The sequence below is a fragment of the Pongo pygmaeus genome, chromosome 16 (assembly GCF_028885625.2).
Source record: "Pongo pygmaeus isolate AG05252 chromosome 16, NHGRI_mPonPyg2-v2.0_pri, whole genome shotgun sequence".
Taxonomy (NCBI): domain Eukaryota; kingdom Metazoa; phylum Chordata; class Mammalia; order Primates; family Hominidae; genus Pongo; species Pongo pygmaeus.
The window spans coordinates 2198327-2213721 of record NC_072389.2 but is presented as its reverse complement, the minus strand read 5'-3'; the positions used below and the strand labels follow the sequence as shown (position 1 = coordinate 2213721).

Below are 15395 nucleotides of genomic sequence, written 5' to 3'. Positions count from 1 at the left end.
GTCAAGGTAAACCCATTTCTGCTTCTAAGATTTCCACAAAATAGCACATTCAATCGTCAGTCCTAAGCGATCATGACAGAGATTCCAAATTGGCTCTCAATGTCAAGGTAAACAGCGCACTTTCTTCTCTTGCAATACGTAAAAGGTACATAATTTGATACACAAGGGAGCATAGCAGTCAGACTCTTACAAGATAGTGCTGTAGAAATAACTTCCATGTTTTCATCTGCCATGTGTATCCTCACCTTTGTCTCCCATGCAGTAACACTATCAGTTTCCTCATCTTTCCTTTCTACTTTCCTTGAAAGAGGATGCTGATTTCAGCTAACACATGACAGATGCATTTCAAATCAGAAAGGAGTTTCTTGAGATATACGTGATTTTAGTTTTAAGTAGAATTTCCTGAAGAGTTTTAGTTACAATACCATGTTCAAGAGGATGGTAGTGAAACTCATAGTAAACATTTGGCAAAACATAGGTTATGGGGTAGCCATCTCCTAGAAACACTGCATTGGGGTTTATATATGAAATGTGAAATATCGTAGGTTTAATCCTGGCACAGAACGAAAACTGAGGGCATTGCACTTGAACAGCTGACCAATCCCCAGCACAGGTCCATATCAAGAAACGGAGAAGAAAGAATCCATTTAACCCCAGAAACGTCTTCATTTGCCCAAATTGAAAACCAAATTTCACTTAGGAAACTAATGTTGGGTTTAGTTAAAATATAAATCGGTCATACGTTTTCAAAATTAAATTATATATGTGTTTGTTTGTCTGTATAAATATGTCCCCAACTTTGATCGTGGCCTATCTTCCATACTTTTTGGCTGATTTTCAGTGGTTGTCTTATCTTGTGTGGATGAATAGTCAATGAAATAGTATTAATTTCACAAAGTGTTTATTTATATATCTATACTTCCTTTGTGTGAGAGAAAATCTTTTGTGAACAAAATTTAACTTTTGGAAAGCTTTATAACTCCATATTTTTTCTTTTAAAAATTGTAATTGTGGTAAAAACACATAATGTAAAATTTACCATCTTTATTCTTTTTAAGTATGTATTTCGTTAGTGTTAAGTACATTCACATAGTTATGCAAAAGATCTGTAGTATTTCTATGTCTTGCAAAACTAAAATTAAATGTCTTTTAAGACAACTGCCCATTTCACCATCTCTTCAGTCCTTGACAAACACCATTCTAACTTTTTTTTCCTATGAGTTTTTCTACTTAGGATACCTGATTATGAATGGAATCATAGACTGTCACTTTGTTCCTGGCTTATTTCAGTTAACATGATATTCTCAATAATTATCACATAATATGACTTTTTAAAGACTGAATAATATTCCACTTTGTGTATGTGCCACTTGTTATTAATCTGTTCAATGGTCAAGGGACATCTGGTTTGTTTCTGCCTTTTGGCTTGTGTTAGTAATGCTGCAATAAATTTGGGTGTGCAAATATCCCTCCCAGATCATGTGTTGTATATTTTAAATACACAGCCAGAATGGGGTTTGCTGGATTATATAATAATCTCATTTTAATTTTTTTGAAGAGCTTTCATACCATTTTAAAAACAGGTTTGAGGTGATAGATTATTGTGACTTTGCTTTGCATTTTTCTAGAAGAGAGATGTGGAGTATCCTTTTAAATGCTTAGTCATTTCTATGTCTTCTTTGGAGAAAGGTCATTTCAAACATTTGCCTTTCTAAATCAAGTTATTAACATTTTTTGTTATTGAGTTTTAGGAGTTTGCATATTTTGAAAATTAACACCTACCAAATATATGATTAGAAAGTATTTTTACTCTTTTTTGTTATATGTATGTATGTATGCACATATATAACCCTATACAAGGCAGGGTCTTGCTATGTTTTTATGGGTAGTCTCCAACTTTTGGCCTCAACTGATCATTCTGCCTTGGCCTCCTAAAGTTCTAGAATTACAGGCATGAGCCACCATGCCTAGATTTCACCCGCTTATTAGATGACATTTGTATGCCACTAAATGTTTTATTTGATGTGTAGAATACTTGAAGCTTAATGTAGTCCCTTTTTTTGTCATTGTTCTTTTCCTTGTTGCTTATGAATTTGATGTCAAACTTAAGGAAACAGTTTTAAGACTTATGTCATAAACTTTTCACTTATGTTTACTTCAAAGAATTTTATTATTTATGTTTAAGTATTGAATCCATTAAAAAAAACTTTTTAAAGATGATACAAAGGAAGCATCCAACTTTATTTTTTTCTTTGTAAATATTCAATTTTGAAAATTCTTTGTTAAAGATATCCTTATTTTTCTATTGTGTGGTCATAGAAATCTTATGGAAGATTATTTTATCATGTATGCAAGGGTTTATTTCTGGGATTTCTATTCTGTTTCATCATCTATGTATCTGTTTTTGTGGCAATATCATATTGTTATTGTTTTGGTAGCTTTGTATCATGATTTTAAATCAGAAAATGTAATAACACTTTGTCCTTTTTAAAGGGTGTTTGGCTAGTCACAGTTCCTAAACAACTTTTAGAATTATACACAAATATTCTGCAAAAAACCATACCATTGGGATTTTGACAAAAATTACATTACATTTTTATATCATGATGAGTAGTACTGACAATGTTCTTTTTTTTTTTTTTTTTTTTTGCAGATGGAGTTTTAGTGAGTCACTCAGGCTGAAGGGCAGGGGTGTGAGATGTGTTCACTGCAGGCTCCGCATCCCAGGTTCAAGCAATTCTCCAGTGTCAGCCACCAGAGTACCTGGGATTACAGTCATGCACCATCACGTCTAGCTAACTTTTGTATTTTTAGTAGACATAGGGTTTTGCCATATTCACCAGGCTAGTCTCAAACTTCTGATCTCAAGTGATCCACCCACTTTGGCCTCCCAAAGTCCTGGGATTACAGGCATGAGCCACGCGCCGGCTGTGACATTTTAACAATATTAAATCACCTGACACTAGAGCAAGACTACATGAAAGATTTTGCTTAATTTCCTCCTATTTACGTATTTGCCACATTTTCTTGCTTTTGAATTCTAGTTTCATTTACATTGTATGACTTCAGTTTTCTTAAATTTAATAAGACATGTATCCTAACAGAATGTACCATGTGTGATTGAGAATACTGCAGATTTTGCTCCTTTCAATTGGAGAGTTCTGTAAATGCTGGTTAGGTCTATAATGTTCAGGTTTGGCTTTCTTACTGATATTACATCTGACTATTCTAGTCATTATTGAAAGTGGAGTCTTGAAGTCCACCATTGCTTTGTTGCTATATGTTTCTTGCTTGACTTCTGTCAATATTTGTTTTACATATTTGAAAGACGAGAATCAGTTGAACCTGGGAAGAGGAGGTTGAAGTGAGCTGATCACGAGATCGTGCTACTGCCCTCCAGCCTGGGAGACAGAAACTGTGTCTCCAAAAAAAAAAAAAAAAGAAAGAAAGATATCAGTGCTATTTATAGTAATATAAAATTTTAATGTAATTTTTGTCAAAATCCCAATGGTATATTTTTGCAGATTTTTCAATTTATATATATATGATTTATAAATTATTGTTATAGGTTCCTCGAAAGTTAATCTATCTCACCATTACATAATACCAATCTGTCTCGGCCGGGCGCAGTGGCTCACGGGTGTAGTCCCAGCACTTTGGGAGGCCGAGGCGGGTGAATCATGATGTCCAGAGATCAAGACCATCCTGGCCAACAAGGTGAAACCCCATCCCTACTAAAAAGTTCAAAAGTTAGCTGGGTGTGGTGGCGGGTGCCTGTAGTCCAGCTACTCGGGAAGCTGAGGCAGGAGAATCGCTTGAACCAGGGTGGCGGAGGTTGTAGTGAGCCGAGATCGTGCCACTGCACTCCAGCCTGGTGACAGAATGAGACTCTGTCTCCAAAAACAAAAATAAAAACAAAAATATAATACCAATCTGTCTCTTGTTCACATTTTTGATTTAAAATATATTTTGTTTAATATAATTATGACCATGGCCCTCCAAATGTAGCTCCTCTTTGCATAAAATATATTTTCTTTATACTCTTACTTTCAACTTATTTGAGTCCTTAGAGCTGAAGTGACTCTTGTAGAGAGCACATTGCTGGATCTTCTTTGTCCTTAATCCGTTAAATTATTTATTAATTTTCTTTAAGGTATTTAACTTTTTATATTTGAAGTAATTACTGCAGTTAATGAAGTTACTTTATTATTCGTAATTATCTTCTGTGTTTCTTGTAGATGTGTTATTTATCATTTTTTCTCTTACTGCTTTATTTTTGTTTGTTGATTTTGTAGTGACATGATTCAATTTCTTTCTCATTTGCTTTTGCATACATTCTACAGGTTTTTTTGGTAATCATCTTGAGAAATAAAGACTTCATAAGTCATCTTAATGTTATGACAGTATATAACAACTATATTTCAACTGAATGCAAAGTTGTACCTCTTCATACCCACACTGTGTTATTAACATCACATATTATCTTTTCTTATTGTCTAAGAACACATATTTATGGAGATTTTTGTCTCATTTTTTAAATTCCATAGCAATATTTTGAAAGTTTTGTGCACCATCATTATGACAGTAGAGATTTCTATACCTGTTTATATATTTACTTTTAATGGAGTGTTTTCTATTTTCATGTGCTTTTATGATGCTGTGCAGCATCATTTCATTTTTGGATGTGATGGACTTTCTTTAACCTTTCCTTTAGGACTGTTCTAGTGGTTAGTAACAGACTTAACTTTTATTTATTTTGGAAAGGCTTAGCTTTTTTTATTTCTGAAGTGATATTATTCCAGTTTAAGGTTTTTGTTTGAAAGTATTTCTTCTTGTTTAATTACCTTGTCATCTGGGGATTTCTCAGCTACTTTTTAAAAATAATCTATTACTTTTCTCCTATATTGTTTTTCTAAGACTCCTTTTATAAATACAATGGTCCACTTGATGGTGTGCAGTACGTCCCATGTTTTTTTCTCCATTCTGTTTAAAAAATTTGTTTTCATCACTCAATATTTATAACTACAATGTCATCAATTGTGTAATTTTTCTGCTTTATTAGCCTCCTTTTGTGACTGTTGATTAAATTTTTAATATAGTTATTATGTTCTTCAGATTCACAATTGTTGTTGGTTTTTAAAAATCTTTTTATTGATATCTCATTTTCTTTATGTATCACTTCTAATATTCTTTTCTTGTCTGTGTTCTGTTTTTGTTCATTAAGCAGTTTCTTCTAGTTACATTTTATTGAAAACTGCACTGAATGCTAAATGTCTATCTTTACAATAAACAACTAGAGTAACGGTAACTTGCACTACACTAAAACAAAACATACGTCTGATACCCATCATTTTTCTGGTTGGGACCATTTAAAAATTTTTCTTTTGTTACAAAAATGGGAATGTGCCTAATCAAAGGACCAAAATAGGCCATGTATTTAAACAAAAAGACAATGATTCACAAAAGACTATGAATAGAACATGTAACTAGTTCATGCAAATCTAATAGAATTTGTTAAAATCAGTCACATCTAATACATCTGAAGTGTTCTTGTATAAAACACAACGTGAAGAAAAGAAGACTTTATCAGTGTTTAAGAAAGTGGGTTTGTTCATAGATCATCTGGCAAGTTACCATTAAAAGTGTTTCCTGTGACATAAGGAAATGCAATATTATTTTTCTTGAACCCTTTTAGTGTAAGACTTTCCACTCAATAAAATAGCATAGGATCTGAAACTGAGAAAATATACTTGATTACAAAGAGCTTGTGAAACTTAATACTTTTTTTTTTTTTTTTTTGCATTATAGGAGGGTTTTACTGAACTTACAACCAACTTGTCCCCTCAGTATGCAGTTCACATGTGAGGGATGCTTCTCTGTACAGGAGCCGGTACTGTCTTCAATCCTATGCGTACGGATGTCTAACACAGGCAAACAGTTTCCTCCACATTTTGTAGTAATAAAATCTTCCTATTATCAAAAAGCGGTAACCAGTCCCTGTAGACTGAAGGAACTCAAGTCACAGGATGGGGATTTCCTTCTCATGGTTTTTATTTTGATGTTTGAAGTCTTGATGCAACATTCTGAGCAGGGTGTTCCGGACCTGCTGTGCCCAAGGGACTGATAAAGGAAAAAGTTCTATTTATTCTTTGTGATTTGATGCACAGATGAAAAACCTAACACACAATAACGGAAGTTGGTCGTTAATAAATCACACCCTAGTCTTTCAGAGCTTCCGTAAGCAGACGACATCTTCAGTTTTCTAGCTCTTGTAGTTTTAACACTGCAATATCAATGATACATATGTCCAGAATCAGCTAAAAAGAGCGTCAGATTCTTTTTCTCTTAGTTTATCTATTTTTCACTGTCTCTTCTTCCCGAATGTATCTGAATTATTACCTTCCGGCATTCTCTGTTATTTCTCGTTGGCGTGCTTTCGGTTGTCCCCGTGTTTGAGGGCTAGTTAGGTGGCTGTAGCAGGCAGTTTGAGGAGTGAAGATGAGATTGGGCGCATCTTTCAAGGGACCCTGAGCAAAGCTAAAGGGGTGCGACTCATTCACGTCGAGGGCTGCCCCTCATATCCTGCCCTCCTTGAGGGCCCATGCTAAGGCTTTCTCATCCACCAGGCCACCATGGGCTGTGTTCACAATGAATGCTCCCTGCCTCATCTGCTTTATGGTAAAGTCATTGATGAGGTGGTGTTTATGTTCGTTGAGACTGCAGTGCAAGGAGACGCAGTCGCTCTGATACAGCAAATCCTGCATGGTGTAGACCCTCTGCACGCCCAGGGACTGCTCGATCCCATCCTGCAAGTAGGGGTAATAAAATATGAAGCTGAATCCAAAGGCTGTGGCTGTGGCTGGAACTGCAAAGGCCTGCTGCGTGCGACCCTAGCCGATGAGGCCCAGCGTCTTCCCACGAATGCGGGCCACTCCCGACGCCACCTCGCAGGTCTGCTCCATGCTCTGAACTCGCTTGCCTTCCCACAGTGCCTGGAAAAGCCATGTGTTCCTCCGGTACATGTTGAGGACGTGGTAGATGGTGGAGTCGGCTGTATCTTCCATGGCTGCGGACGGGATGTTTCACATAGCAATTCCGAGCTCACCAGCAGCCTTGATGTACACGTTGTCATAGCCACAGCCCACCTGCATGATCACTCTCAAGGCCTAGAAATTTTCCAGGTCTTCCCTGTTGAGGTGATGGTGTGGTACGTCATGGCGCCCATGGCTACGTTTAGAACTTTCTCGTGGATCTCCTGCGTGGACTGCATCACAGAAGGCCACGGTGGCCAGGTCCTTCAGCATGGGCATGTCCACAGTGCAGTCACGGCCGACCAGCAATGCCGCCAGTGAGAGGGGGCTTAGGGGGTCTTTCATGATCTGGCGGCGAATTCCTTCACAATTCTGTCCAGTCGCTGTCTCTTGACTTAGCGCTTATCCACAAGGGCCATTCTTTATGGAGCTTTGCAACTCTCAGATCAAAAGGCAAAGCAGTCCTCTAAGACCTTAGGGGAACTCGCAGGAGTCTGTGTGCATGATGCCACTATGAACCCAATATAAATTTGTTCACAAACTCTATAGTTCACACGATGGGCTGTCCTTCTTTTTAAGGAAATATAGCTTCATTGGTTCAAAACCATTTAAGGTGATGAAACCCATTTGCTTGCAACTCAGCCACCATCATGTAGTCAATCAACGAATCTCACCAGAACCCCAGGTCTGGAGCTCTTGGTGTCGGCGACCGCTGGGGTTGGAGGCTTCTTCGGCCTGGTGCAGCCAGGTCCCTGCTCCTGCTCTGAGCCTTGGGCGTGGGTTGGGGGTCCACCGGGTGTCCCACATGGTGTCGAGGCTCCTCCCTTGCCGGGGCCCTGCGGACCGGAGGAGGGTCCATGTCATTAAGGAGCTTTGATAATTATTTTGATTTTTAAAAATATATAATGAGAAAACAACAACAAGAGTAAACCTACAAATTTCGACCTTTAAAAGTCAACAAAGATTTTTAAAGGTCAACATTCATAGGCTTATTTTGTTTCTTCAATTGGAACATGTTTTCATCCTTTTCTGTATGCCCTGCAATCTTTTGATGAGATTCAGAAATTTATAAAACAACTCTGTAATGTAGTATGTACAAACGTTCTTACTACAAGATAATACAACAATCAGTGAGGCTGTACATCCTGGTGCTTCATTAACAGGGTCTCCAATGTGTCTTCTCTGGGCTTGTGTGTGTATTTTTAAGGTAAAGATATTTTTCCCATTGTTTTCCAGACACTGTAGTCCTTTTCTTCCGCAGTTGATTGCCGTGTTTGTTTCTCTGAGGCTGTAATAAGCATGCAACTTCTCTTCTCAGCAGTCATAAATTGTCATTCTCATTACTCTGCCATTTCCTTTAGCACTCCCTGTTGGGGGAGACAGAATCTAGCCACCAGCTGTAGCCCAAAAAGCCAAACCTTTGAACATATATTCCACTGTTCTCATTCTATACTGAGGAAGATACTAAAAGTTGGATGTTTTCTCTTGAGCCCAATTGCTGTTCTGGGAAAGAAGAAGGGATGTGGTGAATATAAGCCGGACATGGTTGCCTTGTACAGCAAGGTTTTCCAACCTGCCTTGTTTTGTTTTTGTTATGGCTCTGTTTTGTTTTAGGTTTTTAGCAGCCTGCAGCAACGGTTTTTAGGTTCTGTCTCTAGTGATAAGCGGCAAAGGGGGATGAGGAAAGGGCCTTACTGGCTTAACCAGAAACAGAAACTAAGAACTCATAGCTGTAGTCTCCCTTGGATGCCCCGTTCTACAGTAAAGGAAATACCTTTGGAATGTAAAAAGAGAGAGAATAATAGGCATCATCCCAATAGGCAAGAACGAACAAATAACAAAGATGAGAGGTGCAAAGGCCAAGGAGAAAACCTTAAAAATGTGGTGTTGGAAGTTCTGCTTCAAAGAAATTGGTTAGGGAAAATTCTAGATTTACTTCTTTTCCTGCCACAGATGGAAATTTCCTACCCTGTGCATATTATGCTCTTAAATTTTCTAAGGCTTCTCCTGCTCCTCCACTAACATTCCAGGGCATTCACAGTGAGAGCCAAAGTTCTCCTCTTCTTTCTGTTATTCCCTTGAAGGCTTTGTGGTCTGAGTGCTTTTCCATTGTTTTGGGATCTGGGGAAACCTGCACATTTTGCGAGACTTCTATGTTAAGCTGTTTTGTAAAAATCTCCTCATGTCAGAAGTTTGTGTGAGTAAAAGTGCAGGCATTGGGGTTTGGGTCACATATTTCAGAACCTCCAAGGACAAGTGCTTCTGCTTCATAATTTTCAGTCCTATGATTTCAAATGTGATCCTGCAAAAAAGCCGGAAAAAAAATTTATCAGAGCCCAAAGCACCTCAGCACATATGATAAAGTTGAATCTTCTATTTCACTTTATTCTTGTTTCCATCTCCGGTAATGTAGGTCAAAAAGTTTTCTTTTCCTTAGTAGTAACTAACTTAGAAATGTGAACTCTCTATGCCAAACATCGCACCTGTGAAATAGTTTATTGTATCTACTCATCTCAAAGAATTTTTAAAGACCTTAATGCCATAGAAAGACTTAGAAACTTGCCAGGAATAGAACAAATTCTTAATTGTTACCTTATTTCTTAACGTGTTATTTTATTAATTAATCTTATATAAAGCTTAGTGGGACTGTGATCTGTATGTTTTCCCTGTCTTGTTTTTATGTATGTCAAATTAGCCTATAATTTTAGCTTCAGGGGTTTCAGAATAGCACACTTGAATTTATGTGTTATATAAAAAGTGAATTAGATAGTATGCACATCACATTAAGAAAAGTTTTAGTTTGTGTCTAAGTTCACAGCATAGAAAAATTTGTCATTAGTGTTTCCATTTACTTTCCTCAACATTTATCTGAATGATAGTATAATTTATTTCTAATTGCTTGTTATATTGTAGTGTTCCACAACATATTTTACAATATTCATGTTGTTCCCATATTTAAAAATGTAAGGCTTTTCTTTGCTTTTAAAAAAATAAATTATAGGCTAGTGCAGTGTCTCATGCTTGTAATCCCAGCAGTTTAAGAGGCTGAGATGGGTGGATCACGAGGTCAGGATTTCAAGACCAGCCTGGCCAACATGGTGAAATCCCGTCTCTACTAAAAATACAAAAAATGTAGCCAGCCAGGCGCGGTGGCTCCAGCCTGTAATCTCAGCACTTTGGGAGGCCGAGACGGGTGGATCACGAGGTCAAAAGAACAAGACCTTCCTGGCTAGCACAGTGAAACCCCTTCTCAACTAAAAATACAAAAAAATTATCCGGGCGTGGTGGTGGGCGCCTGTAGTCACAGGTACTCGGGAGGCTGAGGCAAGAGAATGGCGTGAACCCGGGTGGTGGAGGTTGCAGTGAGCCGAGGTCTCGCCACTACACTCCAGCCTGGGTGACAGAGCGAGACTCCGTCTCAAAACATAAAATAAAAAAATAAATTATAGCCTTTCCATTTGTATAAAAATAGGAGTAGTATATTAAGAACATAATAAAAAGTGTCTCTAATATCATTGAACTCTTTATTAAAATTTTCTTCCAAATGCTCTTTATGGGAGATTATAATGTATTTTTTGTGCAATTTTGTTACTCTAACCATGTGCTAATAATTCAAAATCTGCTCTTTATGGGTGCCCAGTTATGGTTGAACTTGTTAGTTATCTAGAAAGAGTCTTCTTTAGTTGTATGCTTTGTTTATTCGGTATTTCACAGGTTAATGTTCATTTAATTTTATTTTCTAATATTTTTTATTCTTGCATTTCCTTGTTAGAACAGGCTGCCTTACATCATTTAATTGTGTTTTTAGATTCTGCCTATATATTATAATTTTGTATGACCATATTCAACTGTGTACAGTTTCAAAGAGTGTAGAAAATAAGTCAAATATTAATCAACCATATGTCTATTGCTGACATAATTCTCTGTTCATTTGCCTGTATAAACGTTACTCATACTTTATTTATGGCTTGTGTATTTGTTTCATTAGTTGGTGGTCAATTATTTTTTTAATCCTCTCTTGGTGAGTAGTTGTGGAAATTGTCCTAATTTCCATTTCTATGTATTAATGAATCTATATTACTTTTGTGTGAAGGAAACACTTCTGTGATTTGAAGGTAATTTTTTTTGACCTCTGAACTTTTTACTGGCCTCCTGCTCCCCAAAGGGACCTTGCTTCTGCTGGCTTAGCACCACAAAACCTCTGTGTTGTTGGTCTCAGACACCACTTTGCCATCCACTATCCTGCGGGTGCTTTTCTTTTGGATGGCTTGCAGGTATTTACTGCTGTCCAGAGCATTGAGGAGATTGAAATCCTCCCCGACTTCTAGCAGGCGGCAGTAGGTGGCAATCAGCCTCGAGGTCGACCTTGATGTTCCACAGGTCCTCGTGCTCTTGGGTCTGGTGTCTCTCTTCTCGGGTTTGGGCCAGCTCTGACTCCAGGTGCAGCAGGATCCTGTTGAGTTGCTCCATCTGCATCTACCTCCCTCAGGCTGCTCTCCAAGCTTGCCTTCAGATATCTCATTGAGTCTAGGTCTATATCCACTGACTGGACTGTACGTCTCAGCTCCCTGAGCATGCTCTCAGCAGCTCCAATCTCAGCGGACTGCATGGTGACTACTGTGGTGCTCTCCTCAGTCTGCTCGCACCAGTACTTGTCCAGCTCCTCTCAGTTGTTCTCAGCCATCTCGTCATATTGGGCCCGGATGCCTGCCATGATCTTGCCAAATTCCTGAGACTTGGGGACATCTTCCTCCATGGTCAATCAAGAGCTGGAAATCAGGGATTGTAGACCTTTAACTTCCTCCTCATGATTCTTCATGAAGAGCGGCTCTTTCTTGAGGGCCTCAATCTCTGTCTCCAGCAGAGGCTGAGTGACACTGGTGTTATCAGTAATGTTGCTCTCCACAAACAGGCACATGGTCAGCTCTGTCTCACACTTTAAACTCATCAGCAGCAAAATGATCATTGTCAGTCTGCAGGATGATGCAGGCACTGTCTGTAGAATTGGCAAAGATTTTTTATTAGTCTAGTTGTCTGTCTTTATGACAGTAACAAACAATTTTGATTACTGTAGATTTCTAACATGTTTTGAAATCAGGAATTGTAATACTTCCAACCCTTTTTATGTGGTCCCCTGAAATTCCGTATACTTTGGGGAGTCAGATTCTCTGTTTCTTTCAAAAGTAATATTAAGAATTTCATTGGGATTGTATTAAATCTGTAGCTCATTTTGAGCATCATAAACACTTTCAAAATATTAAATTTTCTAACTCTTGAACAAAAGCATGTTGAAGACTAAATTGTTTAATTTTCAGGTATTTGTGAATTTTATGAATTTTCTTCTGTTATTGATTTCTAGTTTTAATACATTTTGGTCAGAAATTATAGTCCGTAACCTTCAATTTTTATTATACTGTAAGTTCTAGGGTACATGTGCAGAACGTACAGGTTTGTTACTTAGGTATACATGTGACATGTTGGTTTGCTGCACCCATCAACTCATCATTTGCATTAAGTGTTTCTCCTAATGCTATCCCTTTCATAGCCCCCCACCCCCAAGCAGGCACTAGCATTTGATGTTCCCTGTCCTGTGTCCATGTGTTCTCATTGTTCAACCCCTACCTATGAGTGAAAACATGCAGTGTTTGTTTTTCTGGCCTTGTGAAAGATGGCTGAGAATGATGGTTTCCAGCTTCATCCATGTCCCTGCAAATGACATGAACTCATCCTTTTTTAAGGCTGCGTAGTATTCCATGGTGTATATGTGCCACAATTTCTTAATCCAGTCTATCATTGATGGACATTTGAGTTGGTTCCAAGATTTTGATATTGTGAACACTGCCACAGTAAACAAAATTGTGCATGTGTCTTTATAGTAGCATGATTTATAATCCTTTGGAAGTATACCCAATAATGGGATTGCTGGGTCAAATGGTATTTCTGGTTGTAGATACTTGAGGAATTGCCACATTACCTTCCACAGTGTTGAACTAATTTACACTCCCACCACAGTGTAAAAGCGTTTTTATTTTTCCACCTCCTCTCCAACATCTGTTGTTTCGTGACATTTTATTGATCCGCATTCTAACTGACATGAGATGGTATCTCATTGTGATTTTCATTTGCATTAGTCTGATGACCAGTGACGATGAGCAATTTTTCATGTCTGTTGGTTACATAAATGTCTTCTTTTGAGAAGTGTCTGTTCATATCCTTTGCCCACTTTTTGATGGGACTGCTCATTTTTTTCTTGTAAATTTGTTTAAGTTCTTAGTAGATTCTGGATGTGAGTCCTTTGTCAGATGGGTAGATTGCAAAAATTTTCTCCCATTTTGTAGATTGCCTGTTCACTCTGATGATAGTTTCATTTACTGTGTAAAAGCTTTTAAGTTTAATTAGATTTCATTTGTCTGTCTTGGCTTTTGTTGCCATTGTTTTTGGTGTTTTAGTCATGAAGTCTTTGTCCATGCCTATGTCCTGAATGGTATTGCCTAGGTTTTCTTTCAGGTTTTTATGGTTTTAGGTCTTACATTTAAGTATTTAATCCATCTTGAGTCAATTTTTGTATAGGGTGTAAGGAAGAAATCCAATTACAGTTTTCTGCATATGGCTCGCCATTTTTCCAGCAACATTTCTTAAATAAGGAATACTTTCCCCATTGCTTGTTTTTGTCACGTTTGTCAAATATCCAGTGGTTGTAGACGTATGGTGGTATTTCTGAGGCCTCTGTTTTTTTCCATTGGTCTATATATCTGTTTTGGTACCAGTACCATGCTGTTTTGGTTACTGTAGACCTGTAGTATAGATTGAAGTCAGGTAGCGTGATACCTCCAGCTTTTCTTTTTTTCTTAGGATTTTCTTGCCTATGCAGACTGCTTTTTGGTTCCATATGAAATTCAAAGTAGTTTTTTCCAATTCTGTGAAGAAAGTCAGTAGTAGCTTGGTGGGGATAGCATTGAATCTATAAGTTATCTTGGGCTGTATGGCCATTTTCATGATATTGATTCTTCCTTTCCAGGAGCATGGAATGTTCTTCCATTTGTTTGTGTCCGCTTTTATTTCATTGAACAGTGGTTTGTAGTTCTCCTTGAAGAGGTCCTTCACATCCCTTGTAAGTTGGATTCCTAGGTATTTTATTCTCTTTGTAGCAATTGTTGAGTGGGAGTTCACTCATGATTCGGCTCTCTGTTTGTCTGTTATTGGTGTATAGAAATACTTGTGATTTTTGTACATTATTTTGTATCCTGAGACTTTGCTGAAGTTGCTTATCAGCTTAAGGAGATTTTGGGCTGAGACAATGGGGTTCTGTAAATATACAATCATGTCATCTGCACACAGAGACAATTTGGCTTCCTCTTTTTCCTAATTGAATATCCTTTGTTTGTTTCTCTTGCCTGATGGCCCTGGCCAGAATTTCCAATACTATGTTGAGTGGGACTGGTGAGAGAGGACATCCTTGTCTTGTGCTAGTTGTCAAAGGGAATGGTGCAGGTTATGCCCATTCTGCATGATATTGGCTGTGGGTTTGTCATAAATAGCTCTTATTATTTTCAGATATGTTCCATCAATACCTAGCTTATTTACAGTTTTTATCATGAAAGGCTGTTGAGTTTTGTTGAAGGCCTTTTCTGCATCTATTGAGATAGTCATGAGATTTTTGTCGTTGATTCTGTTTATGTGATGAATTATGTTTATTGATTTGCATATGTTGAACCAGCCTTGCATCCCAGGGATGAAGCCGACTTTATCGTGGTAGATAAGCATTTTGATCTGCTGCTGGATTTGGTTTGCCAGCATTTTATTGAGGATGTTTGCATCGATGTTCATCAGGGATTTTTTTTTGTTTTGCCTCTGCCAGGCTTTGTTATCAGGATGATGCTGGCCTCATAAAATGAGTTAGGGAAGATTCCCTCTTTTTCTATTGATTCGAATAGTTTCAGAAGAGATGGTGCCAGTTCCTCTTTGTACGTCTGGTAGAATTCTGTTGTGAATTCGTCTGGTCCTGGACTTTTTTTGGTTGGTAACTATTAATTATTGCCTCAATTTCAGAACCTGCTATTGGTCTATTCAGACATTCAACTTCTTCCTCGTTTAGTCTTGAGGGTGTGTATGATTCCAGGAATTTATCAATTTCTTCTAGGTTTTCCAGTTTATTTCCGTAGAGGTATTTATAGTATTCTCTGATGGTAGTTTGTATTTCTGCGGGTTTGGTGTTGATATCCCCTTTGTCCTTTTTATTGCGTCTATTTGATTCCTCTCTCTTTTCTTCTTTATTAGTCTTACTAGGGGTCTACCTATTTTGTTAATCTTTTCAAAAAACCAGCTCCTGGGTTGATTGATTTTTTGAAGGGTTTTCTGTAACAT

At 37.8% G+C, this 15395-nt stretch overlaps 1 pseudogene; it reads right to left on the bottom strand.

Moving 5' to 3' along the window:
* Positions 1-6395: 6395 nt before the first annotated feature.
* LOC134738306 (C-terminal-binding protein 2-like) lies at positions 6396-7450 on the bottom strand (annotated as a pseudogene).
* Positions 7451-15395: the final 7945 nt, after the last annotated feature.